Source organism: Salmo salar, chromosome ssa02, assembly GCF_905237065.1.
Source record: "Salmo salar chromosome ssa02, Ssal_v3.1, whole genome shotgun sequence".
NCBI classification, from domain to species: Eukaryota; Metazoa; Chordata; class Actinopteri; order Salmoniformes; family Salmonidae; genus Salmo; species Salmo salar.
In genome coordinates, this window is record NC_059443.1 from 61,719,467 (window position 1) to 61,732,131 (window position 12,665).

Genomic DNA, 12,665 nt, shown 5'->3' on the forward strand with positions numbered 1-12,665 from the left:
TGGGCGTTCTATGTTCATTTTTCTATGTTTTTGTATTTCTTTGTTTTGGGCTGTGTGTGGCTCCCAATCAGGTACAGCTGAAGTTCGTTGTTGCTGATTGGGAGTCACACATAAGTAGCCTATTTTTCCTTTGGGTTTTGTGGGTGATTGGTTTCTGTCTCGTTTGTTTTTGACCAGACCGGACTGTTTGATATCGCTGCTGTTTTGTTTATAGTGGTTCATTTGATTAAATATTCATAATGAATCCACAACCTCCGCTGCATCTTGGTTTTCTTGCGACGACAGCCGTTACAAATGTATAATACAGCTAGCAGCTATACCAAACCAAATCTCCAATTACTACAACCAATGCCTCCCCATGAATGAGAAAAAAACTGTGTCACATTACCCAAAAGGAGAAGTGACTCAGGACTCTCCCTGCTATGAAAACAGCCCCCCAGCTGGTGCTAATTATAGATCAGACCGAGTCAACAGAGCGAGACAGACAGAAGCAGTTAAACCCTGAACAAAGGGATCGGCTGTGCTGCTGCTGTCACCATGGACACCATGCACTAGTCTTATATAATCTCCCCTGAAGGAGATGGAACAGTCTATTCCCTGGTATTATCTGTACTGAGCCCAGAGCCCTGAGCCCCCGAACCCTGAGCCCTGAACCCTGAGCCCCTGAACCCTGAGGGGTCCAGCAGCAGAGGCAGAAGAAACAGAACAGACCTACAGTATCTAACCCCATTAGAGACTCAGTAACGGTTCGACAAGATACATACACACCCACACACACACACATCCCATCAGCCTAACTGTTCAGATGGATAGACAGACCAGCCTGGGGAGGAAGACAGTGTTATTCTCTGTCTCTTTATACAGCTGACTGGGTTGGTGTGCAATATGAGAATCCAGCTAAGCGCTCCCCTGTCTGTCATACAGCAAGCTAGAATGGGAATACACAGTCAGCTCTCCCCTGCCTGTCATACAGCAAGCTAGAATGGGAATACACAGTCAGCTCTCCCCTGTCTGTCATACAGCAAGCTAGAATGGGAATACACAGCCAGCTCTCCCCTGTCTGTCATACAGCACGCTAGAATGGGAATACACAGCCAGCTCTCCCCTGTCTGTCATACAGCACGCTAGAATGGGAATACACAGTCAGCTCTCCCCTGTCTGTCATACAGCAAGCTAGAATGGGAATACACAGTCAGCTCTCCCCTGTCTGTCATACAGCAAGCTAGAATGGGAATACACAGTCAGCTCTCCCCTGTCTGTCATACAGCAAGCTAGAATGGGAATACACAGCCAGCTCTCCCCTGTCTGTCATACAGCAAGCTAGAATGGGAATACACAGCCAGCTCTCCCCTGTCTGTCATACAGCACGCTAGAATGGGAATACACAGCCAGCTCTCCCCTGTCTGTCATACAGCACGCTAGAATGGGAATACACTGCCAGCTCTCCCCTGTCTGAAAAACAGCACGCTAGAATGGGAATAAACAGTCAGCTCTCCCCTGTCTGTCATACAGCACGCTAGAATGGGAATACACAGTCAGCTCTCCCCTGTCTGTCATACAGCACGCTAGAATGGAATAAACAGTCAGCTCTCCCCTGTCTGTCATACAGCACGCTAGAATGGGAATACACAGCCAGCTCTCCCCTGTCTGTCATACAGCACGCTAGAATGGGAATACACAGCCAGCTCTCCCCTGTCTGTCATACAGCACGCTAGAATGGGAATATTCAGTCAGCACTCCACTATCTGTCATACAGCAAGCTAGAATGGGAATATTCAGTCAGCTCTCCCCTGTCTGTCATACAGCAAGCTAGAATGGGAATACACAGTCAGCTCTCCCCTGTCTGTCATACAGCACGCTAGAATGGGAATACACAGTCAGCTCTCCCCTGTCTGTCATACAGCACGCTAGAATGGGAATACCCAGTCAGCTCTCCCCTGTCTGTCATACAGCACGCTAGAATGGGAATGCTCAGTCAGCCCCCCTCCTCTGTGTACATTGAAGGTTCTGCTGCATTGTCTCTATGATAGTGATACTGCATAAGGCATTTCCATGCTCTGCTGTAATACAGTATAGAGTAATAATCATACAGATGTAGGATCTTAATTTGAGGCAGTTTTCTACAGCTGGAAAATAATCCTGCAGCAACAGGAAATGTGAATTATTATGTGGATTATAATTTCTGGATATTTTTGTAGGGGTTGATACATTTTTCGTAAGGGAAAATCAAGTCTGACATTTCTAAGTGGAAATTACAAACTTCAGAAGCCTTTTTTTTCCCCACCCCTTTTTTCTCCCCAATTTCGTGACATCCAATTGGTAGTTACAGTCTTGTCCCATCGCTGCAACTCCTGTACGGACTTAGAAGAGGCGAAGGTAGAGAGCCGTGCGTCCTCCAAAACACGACCCCGCCAAGCCGCACTGCTTCTTGACACAATGCTCGCTTAACCCGGAAGCCAGCCGCACCACTGTGTCGGAGGAAACACTGTACACCTAGTCGACCGTGTCAGCATGCATTGCGCCCACCCCGCCACAGGAGTTGCTAGAGCGCGATGGAACAAAGACAACCTGGCCGGCTAAACCCGCCCCTACCCCAGACGACGCTGGGCCAATTATGCGCCGCCTCATGGGTCTCACGGTCGCGGCCCGGCTGTGACACAGCCTGGGATCAAACCAGGATCTGTAGTGATGCAGTGCCTTAGACCGCTGTGCCACTTGGGAGGCCCAGAAGCCTTTTTAAACCTTAAATGCACAAGTTTTACATTTCAGCATTGCAGGAAAGTTCTCCTGCAATGGGGTGATCAAATTAAGATCCTACATCTGTATCCATTGAGGATAAAAGCTCTCTCCTGTCTTTACATTCAACATTCTGGAATATAGGCCTTAGATATATAACTGCTATACGTATATTGATGGATGTTATAGTTAGTGTTGTGAGTCAGTGTGTTGATGTGGAGTGTGTCTCTGCAAAACTCCTCTTAAAGCCATGCCTTTTCTCCTCCTGTCCCTGGGGAGCCCAACACCACATCACGCCATTGCCGTTCTGACTGCGGCAGAGGATGGCACACTCAGAGAGAGAAAGGGAAAGAGACAGTGCGGGTAGATCAAAGCATAAATGCAGGATAGCATTTGTTTTCATTTGCATTAGTTTACATTACAAGTGATTGTTTTTGCAGACTTACAGTATAACACATCCATCTTAGAATTGCATAGCAACATGTTCCTTGTTGTACATCACATGGCAGAGAAAAGCAGTCAGCCCACATAAAATAAATTCTACAGTGTTCTATAAAATACTACTTACTATGGAATTACAATGCATTCGGAAAATATTCAGACCCTTTTTCCAAATGTTGTTACGTTACGGCCTTATTTTAAAATAGATTAAATTGTTTTTTTCCCCTCATCAATCTACACACAACACCCCAGAATGACAAAGCAAAAACAGATATTGACATTTTTGCTAATTTATTAAAAATAATCACAGAAAAATAACATTTACATAAGTATTCAGACTCTTTACTCATTACTTTGTTAAAGTACCTTTGGCAGCAATTACAGCCTTGAGTGTTCTTGGGTATGACGCTACAAGCTTGGCACATCTGTATTTGGGGAGTTTTCCCCCATTCTTCTCTGCAGATCCCCACAAGCTCTGTCAGGCTGGATGGGGAGCATCTCTGCACAGCTATTTTCAGGTCTCTCCAGAGGTGTTAGATCGGGTTCGAGTCCGGGCTCTGGCTGGGTCACTCAAGGACATTTAGAGACTTGTCCCGAAGCCACTTCCTGTTGGAAGGTGAACCTTCGCCCCAGTCTGAGATCCTGAGTGCTCTGGAGCAGGTTTTCATCAAGGATCTCTCTGTACCTTGCTCCATTCATCTTTCCCTCGATCCTGACTAGTCTCCCAGTCCCTGCCGCTGAAAAACATCCCCACAGCATGATGCTGCCACCACCATGCTTCACCCTAGGGATGGTGCCAGGTTTCCTCCAGATGTGACGCTTAGCATTCAGGCCAAAGAGAATCTTGTTTCTCATGGTCTGAGAGTCCTTTAGGTGCCTTTTGGCATACTCCAAGTGGGCTGTCATGTGCCTTTTACTGAGGAGTGGCTTCCGTCTGGTCACTCTACCATAAAGGCCTGATTGGTGGAGTGCTGCAGAGATGGTTGTCCTTCTGGAAGGTTCTCCCATCTCCACAGAGGAACTCTGATGCTCTGTCAGAGTAACCGTAGGTTTCTTGGTCACCTCCCTGACCAAGGCCCTTCTCCCCCGATTGTTCAGTTTGGCCGGGCGGCCAGCACTAGGAAGAGTCTTGGTGGTTCCAAACTTCTTCCATTTAAGAATGATGGAGGCCACTGTGTTCTTGGGAACTTTCAATACTGCAGAAATGCTCTGGTACCCTTCCCCAGATCTGTGCCTCGACACAATCCTGTCTCGGAGCTCTACGGACAATTCCTTCGACCTCATCGCTTGGTTTTTGCTCTGACATGCACTGTCAACTGTGGGACCTTATATAGACAGGTGTGTGCCTTTTCAAATCATGTCCAATCAAATGAATTTACCACAGGTGGACTCCAATCAAGTTGAAGAAACATCTCACGGATGATCAATGGAAACAGGATGCACCTGAGCTCAATTTCAAGTCTCATAGCAAAGGGTCTGAATACTTATGTAAATACATTTGATAAAATATCTAAAAACCTGTTTTTGCTTTGTCATTATGGGGTATTGTATGTCGATTTATGAGGGGGGAAAAACAATTTAATCAATTTTAGAATCAGGCTGTAACGTAACAAAATATGGAAAAAGTCAAGCGGTCTGAATACTTTCCGAATGTACTGTATATTGTGCCACTGGCCTGAGACAATTGACATTCCATATATAGCCTAGATGTAGCCAGTAGGCTCACGTTAACTAGCTAGCTAACTTAGCTAGTTCATTGTTGCCCATGAGAGGAAGTTAGGCTAGCAAGTGTTTTAGTTAGGTAGCCTATGACAACAAAAACTAAACGCATACTGCATGACAGAGCCATAGACCATTTTGCCAACATGAAAGAGAGGAGGAATGCATTGGTTTTCAGCTAGTTTGTAAGTAGGCAGAGTCAAAAACATGTTTTTACTCGTTTTTACTGCGTTTTTACATGTTTTTACTGCGTGCACACACACAGACACACACGCACACAGACAGAAATAAGTACCATAGACAGTCACATGATATTTAGCAACATTGATAGGACTAAGTTGTTTTTGTATCTTTAAGTGTGTTATCAGTGTATTAAACTAAGCTTATATAGCCTTGTTGATTTGATGATGTTTAAATGGTTAAGTTGAAATGGTGCTGAAATAGCCGAGGCAGTGCTCCTGTTGTCTTTGTGATGATTTGCAGTAACTCTGTGCTTCTAAATCAGTAGTTGTTTAGTAAACTGTCAAACATTAACTCGCTTTACCATGTTGCCGGTCATATAACTGTTTGTTACATGAAATATTTGCTTTGTAGACTTCACCGGACAGATGTTGCTCTCCGGTTCTGTGATGAAACAAACGTATGTGTAGTTGAATTTATTCCACCACTGTGTGACTGTCTTTTTTGTTGTCTCGGCCATTTTATATCACAGTGCCTTATGAATGAATGGGTTATAGAGCAAACAACACAATTATCACAACATTGGTTGTAATATGGATGTTTTACTGACTTGGCTTCCTCAGTGATTTTACCCCGCTACAATCCGCAAAAACACTACATTAAATACTATAGTATATACCACATTTTTCTTTTACAACAGTATTTATACTATAGTTAACTGTAAATATAACAGTACACTACAGTAAATACTACGGTATTCACTGATTTGTTTTTGTAGACTTTAGTCCGCAGAAACACTACAGTGAATACAGTAGGTATTATTTCATGTAGGAGACTGGCAAAATGATATTCAGGGGAAAAAATGTAACCAGAATCCCTACCACTTCACTCAAAGGCTGCTGATCAAAGAAACAGTGAAAGAATGAGATTTCGCCCAACTCTCCTCAGGCCAGGCAGAGAGAGAGAGAATTGAGAACAATCATGTTCTTGAATAATTCCCCAATACTGTACCTCAAGCAGCCTCTTACAACAGAACAGAAGAACATTTTCAGGAGATGTTATAAGAGAGATACTTTTAGACTTAACTCTTAAAAGACTGACTCCAACCTCAGTCAGCAAGAAACTTTTGTAGCCATCCACAGCAGCAGAGTCCTGGAGGCAGATAGAGCTCTTCAGGGTTCCTGTAGTTCCTCTAGAATGCTCCTGAGATGAAGACTAGTTTTCCAACAGATCGAATGCCAGTTTGCCTTCCAGGAAATCGGAATAGTTAGCCATTTTTTTGAGTTTGTTTTCTGCCCATATGAAAGTATGCGTTTGAGATGCAGGACTCTTGATATGGTTGCTGTCTATAATTTGGATGTGGATACGTTTTTGGAAATTAACTATCCACGTGGGTGCGTTCTGAATACACTTGGTAAACCAATCCATTGTCTCCCTTAGAATGTACAACTCTATACAAACGCTCCTCCACTCCAGCATTTAGCTATATTCTACCATTGGAGTATTTCCACAAAACTCCAGGAACACAGAGTGTAAAGCGTCTGTGTGGAGCTGGTGAGATGAGTCAGGCGTAGGACAGCAGATATGAGTAATGAAAGCAATTTTACTCAATAATATCACAATACACGTTGTATAAATACAAGGCCACAAATACAGACCTGCAATACAATAAACAATTACTCACAAACAAACATGGGGGGAACAGAGGGTTAAATAATGAACAAGTAATTGGGAATTGAAACCAGGTGTGTAGGACAAAGACAAAACAAATGGAAAATGAAAAGTGGATCGGCGATGGCTAGAAAGCCGGTGACGTCGACCGCCGAACGCCGCCCGAACAAGGAGAGGGACCGACTTCGGCAGAAGTCGTGACACAGAGACCTTGAGCTGCATACAAATAAAACAGTTACATTTGAATGCATGCCTTGAACGATTAGGCCTCTTTGTCTCAGCAAAGTTCTTTGACTCTAGTTGTAATTACTGCTCAGGATTTCCAGTGTAAACTGGGAGGAGAAACAGAGAGATGTTTAATCTCTATTCAGATGGGACTCGTTATTTTTTAGGGCGCATCACAGGGAAAACAACCCCGTCCAATGGGACGTATCCTGACGCCGGTGACATTGCAAATTGGAGCATAAAATAGTCCTCGACATCAGAGAGATTATGTTGCATGGCAGTGCTGAAAATGTAGAGTACAATCAATATCAGAGCAACCCAACATTAGAGGGAAGAGAGAGGCTGCATGACATTGCAAAATGGTGGTGGTGACTGACAATTATTGATAACTCAAGGTTGACAATATATTGATATCTGTGCTCAATAATATGGATGGCCTTCAATTCTAAAAAATAAAAATGTTGTGACTATGCCACCTCACTCAAGCTAGTCATTCATACTCCTAGCTAAATATTCCATAAAATCTCACTCACACATCTCACTACAAGCAAGGTACAGCATTTATTATAAATCGATGACGACTGGCCAGGTTAAATCAACAATGACTCAAGGTTGCACTCCAACAATCCCACAACCGCCTAGGGTGACTTGGCACTTCGAGAGAAGGGACGGAAAAAGCTACAAAATGAACGGACCTAACGGACCTAACCAGGGGAAAATAACACTTTGGAAACAAACGCCACAGTAGGTGACGATAACCCGAAGTGACAAGGTGTTCTGTGGAGTGCAGTGACACTTTCGGGGGGGACTCGACTGCGGTGGAGGCTGATTTCATACCTCAGAGACGGAACGGATTGATATGTGGGTGTATCAGACAGAATAACTACTGATGAAGAGGCAAAAGAGCTCAAAGCCTTTAGGATTTTTGTTTCATGTAATTTTTTGATGATTTGTCTCAATAGAACGGATTTTGAACTTCCTGTCTCTTCATAGAATCTCTTCAAGATTGTAAAGCCAGAAATAAGGCATAGGAAATACATTTTTTTTTAATGTCCTCATTTATCATTTCTCTGTCAGGAGAAACCTCATGTTCTCAAAATGAAATTTTTCTACCTTAAAAAAATCGTATTGAATATAGCAAGAAAACTGATTTACATGTAAGAATGGCTAAGTTTCAGTAGGCAGGCCGAGTTATCAATGTACAGAAAACACTTACATCTGCAATGACAACATTTAATGTCTTAACAACAATTAACTGGTTCATAGCTTAATTATATCAGCCCAGCAGACTTTTGGCTGGCTTAGGCAGTCATCCCCTTAGTGATATAGTAGTGCAGCTGTTAAACAGGTGGAAGGGTGGAGGAGGTGAAGGAGATGGACGGGGACCCTACCCTTCTCCAGACCTCTCTCCGGAGGTGTGTGTGTGTAAGCCAAGGTGTGAGTGGGAGAGGGGAGTGGGTAGGAAGAGGGGGTTGTGTGTGTGTGTGTGTGTGTGTGTGTGTGTGTGTGTGTGTGTGTGTGTGTGTGTGTGTGTGTGTGTGTGTGTGTGTGTGTGTGTGTGTGTGTGTGTGTGTGTGTGTGTGTGTGTGTGTGTGTGTGTGTGTGCCAATGCACCACATTCCTAGTACATGCTGTATCTGAACTGGAGGACACGCAGCTCTCAGAGCTTCTCTCAGATTATAAATAGCACTACTCCATCAGATGAGCTTTTTTTCAAAGCCGTGTTTGTGCGCTTTTCACTTAAAGCATCAGGATGCAAATAGAGAATAAGAACATCGCCTGCTTTTGGCATATGCTTTATTCAACCGTTTCCCTCACAATCTGAGAATGATTAGTCTCCACACAGTATATTCTATGAAGCTAAACAACTGGATGTAGGGAATACCATAAATGTAGCTCTGACACATTGAAATTCTAGCTAGCGACTATTTTCCATGCAACCAAATGGCAGGTTGACTGACGTTTATTGTCCTGGAGGCAGAACTGACCGATTTCTGCTTAGATAGGCCAGCTGCAAAGTCAAAATTGGCTATATTGTACAAATTTATGAAAACCAAAAATGTGCTTTTTGTCTTAGTTTAATTGAGGTTAGGGTTAGCAGTGTGGTTAAGGTTGGGGTTAAGGTTAGGTTTAAAATCGGATTTTATCACTTTGTGGCTGTGTTCGCTAGTGACCACTCTGCCGAGCTGCCTGCAGAACAAGATTCATGGCAAAAAAAGCTAACCTGCTTCCAAATCACTATACAGTACAAGCAATCACATTATTTGTACTCTACAGTCTTCAGCACACCCGTGTTGATTCCACAAATGGGCCACAGTCAGATTGTAGCTGGCATGATGGGAGAGATAGAGACACACCCATACGGAGTTGCACTGCAGGTTGGTGTGCTGCAGAAATAACGATTACACCAGAGGTGTGTTTAATTGAGAGATAAATCTGTTTTCGTATCAAAGTGTCACTGACTGAGCACTGTGTTGTCCCACCCTAGGGCATCTGTTAGACACAGAGCACACACACTGCGTGGGTGGGTGTGTGTGTCTGTGGATGTTGGGGGAGGGTAGTGTGTGTGAAACCCTACATGACGGAACCCGCCCTATCGTCCCGTTGAGAATTGAAACATCACTGGTGATGGAGAAATCCTATTCTCTGCTGCTTCCCCTGCAACACCGTAGCACTGATCGGAGACAAGATCAGACAAAATACTACAAAGATATGATTAAATAAGACGCGACAGAATATAATTAAACCTTGTCATTGTAGTATCCAACTTTTAACCAAAGGACAAAGGAGAATACTAAAATCGAACAAAAAGAGGCTGATAAGATTTGGTCAGGAAAGGTGGCCACACCCATTGCAGTTCCATTCGATAGCCTGTGTGCGTGATGCATGTTTCCCCCAAACTGCATACATGTTACTGCAGAGGACTGAGAGAGAGAGAGAGAGAGAGAGAGAGAGAGAGAGAGAGAGAGAGAGAGAGAGAGAATGATGTGACGAGAGTGGGAGCTGCACTGTCCTTCTCTCTGCTGACTCATCCCTCCTCCTCCCTCTCTTTTTTAATCATCCCTTTCTTCTCTTCCTCTAACAGACTATCCATCCTCTATTCTCACCTCAGCTGCTGCAAAGTAGTACCTGCAAATGGACAAAGCTTGTACTAGCTGGTCCTATGAGTCTGTTACAACTCTCTTGTAAACAGGACAGTCTATTGTCACAGGCCGGCTCATAGCCTGTGGCAAAAATGAGGGGGACATCAACAACAGGTATAGGCCAATCAAAAGGTTCTTTATTGTAACCCAAAAACGATTAACTTTAAACAAAGAAAAAGGAATGAGGTGTGGAAATGTCATAATGTAGGGTGAATGTAAGGTGCATGGATGCATGAATCTGTGTGTGTGAACATGACTGAGTGGAAACTAAGTAAACCTACAAAGGAACAAACAAAACAGGATCATACCTGGAGGAGCAGGGAGAGAGAGAGAGAGGTTAGTGAAGCAGTTTAAATACCCTGAGCCCAGGTGGCTCCAATCACGCCAGCTCCAATCACTAACGACCCTCCTCTGCCTGCAGGAGGAACTGCCCCTGCACTGCAGAGGAGGGGCCGTGACAAAATGCTAAACACACTATCTGTGTCTCTGTCTGTCTGTCTGTCTGTCTGTCTGTCTGTCTGTCTGTCTGTCTGTCTGTCTGTCTGTCTGTCTGTCTGTCTGTCTGTCTGTCTGTCTGTCTGTCTGTCTGTCTGTCTGTCTGTCTGTCTGTCTGTCTGTCTGTCTGTCTGTCTGTCTGTCTGTCTGTGTGTGTGTGTGTTCAAACATTATAGAGACGAATGACTGCATTCATGTTTGAACAACTTCCATGTGATGGAAATGACACCCCAGAAATGCTTCTGGGGGAAAATGATGAACCTCCTTCAAAGGACCTTTACGTCGTTTGTAGTCCTGTTCAACAGTATAGAATATATTTCTTCACCAGACTTTCCTTCTCTCTTCAATTGGTGGTCAAACACATTTGGCAAGACACTGGCTCCTCTTCCCTGGTTGGGAGGAAATAACAAAAGAGAATGTGTCTCTAAACCCTTTGAAATCAGAGAGGTAATGACCTGCAACAGTGTCTATTTATCACTATGCTAAATCACCACTACCACGTAGTGAGGTACTAGAACAGTAATAGCTCTGCTTTAAATGGTTTATAATATACTTCCCTGTAGTACCCCCTCTTGAAAGCATTGCTGTCTGAAGCAGTTTTTTCCTCATATGTTATCAGTCTTGTGGTTGTGTGTGTGTGTGTGTGTGTTGTTTGTCTTTGTAGGAGGTCTGCCTCTTGACGCCAGGTGGGTGACTGAGGGAAAATGTATTGAGTGCTGCAACATGATCATCATCACCATCTCTCCTGTGCCCTTACCTGACAATGGGAATGTCTATTTTAACCTTCAGGAACGCACACGCACGCACGCACACACACGCACACGCACGGACGCACACATACACACACACACACACACACACACACGCACGGGCGCACACATATACACACACACACACACACACACACACATATACACAATCCCCGCAGAATCACAATAGGGGATTTTTCAGGAAGTGGGTCTTTCTCCATCTAACCTGCCAGTCAAGCGTGAGTGAAAGGTAATTATGAGGCATCATTCAGAACCGTAACGTTGAATGAATTCATCCCCCTTCGATTCCCTCCGATGGCTTGTCTAACACCAACAGCAGAGGCAGAAGGCCAACAGTTAATGGAACCATTACTCTCTGACCAACACTGAATTTGTTCTGGGGAAATGTCACCGGGTCTGACTTAATGGTAATGCTGGTATTAATCATGTGTTACTGTACCTTAGTGAGGGAAGGGAGTGGAGAGAAATAGAGACAGATGTTGTTTGTATTATGTTGTTATGTGGAATCCATTCTATTTGCACACAGATGCTGTGTTACGAGTTTGACAAAACAACTGCACTGAAAAATGACATTGTTTAGGTAAACCTATTTTATTGCAATAATGATGAATGAAAAATGTGGTTGTTTAATTAAGTCCATTTGTAACAGTAATGACAAGCATTATGCTGTGTTACGGGTTTGACAAAAACACTGCGTAAGTCCAATGAAGGCAAACAAACTGAGGGTGTAAAAATAGGATATTAGTTGTTAATACTAATTTAAATCCATATGTTACTGTAATGGCAAGCTGACTAAACAACTGCACACATATGAGGCTCTATGGAGATCTGTCACGGAGGAATCAGGAACTGTATGTCTGTCTACCTCTGTGTCCGGGAGTTGCAGATGAAGCTCTGTGCAAAGTTAAGAGGGGAGAGGGAGCACACACACACACACACACACACACACACACACACACACACACACACACACACACACACACACACACACACACACACACACACACACACACACACACACACACACACACACACACACACACACAAGCACTGCTGGTATTCATTATTCAGACTTTGTGAATGTTCATCCACTTTTACTCCATATCTCTCCCTAACTATGAAGTCTCCCTGTCTCCCTCCCTCCCTCCACAGCAGTGCTGAAATCATGAAAGACCCTCATGATGAAAGAGGGTCCTTCTGTAGTTTCACTCCCACCCACACTGTAGAGACAGATATCAGCCCTGAAACCCCTATTATGAAATCCATGAAAGATTCTCTCCATATT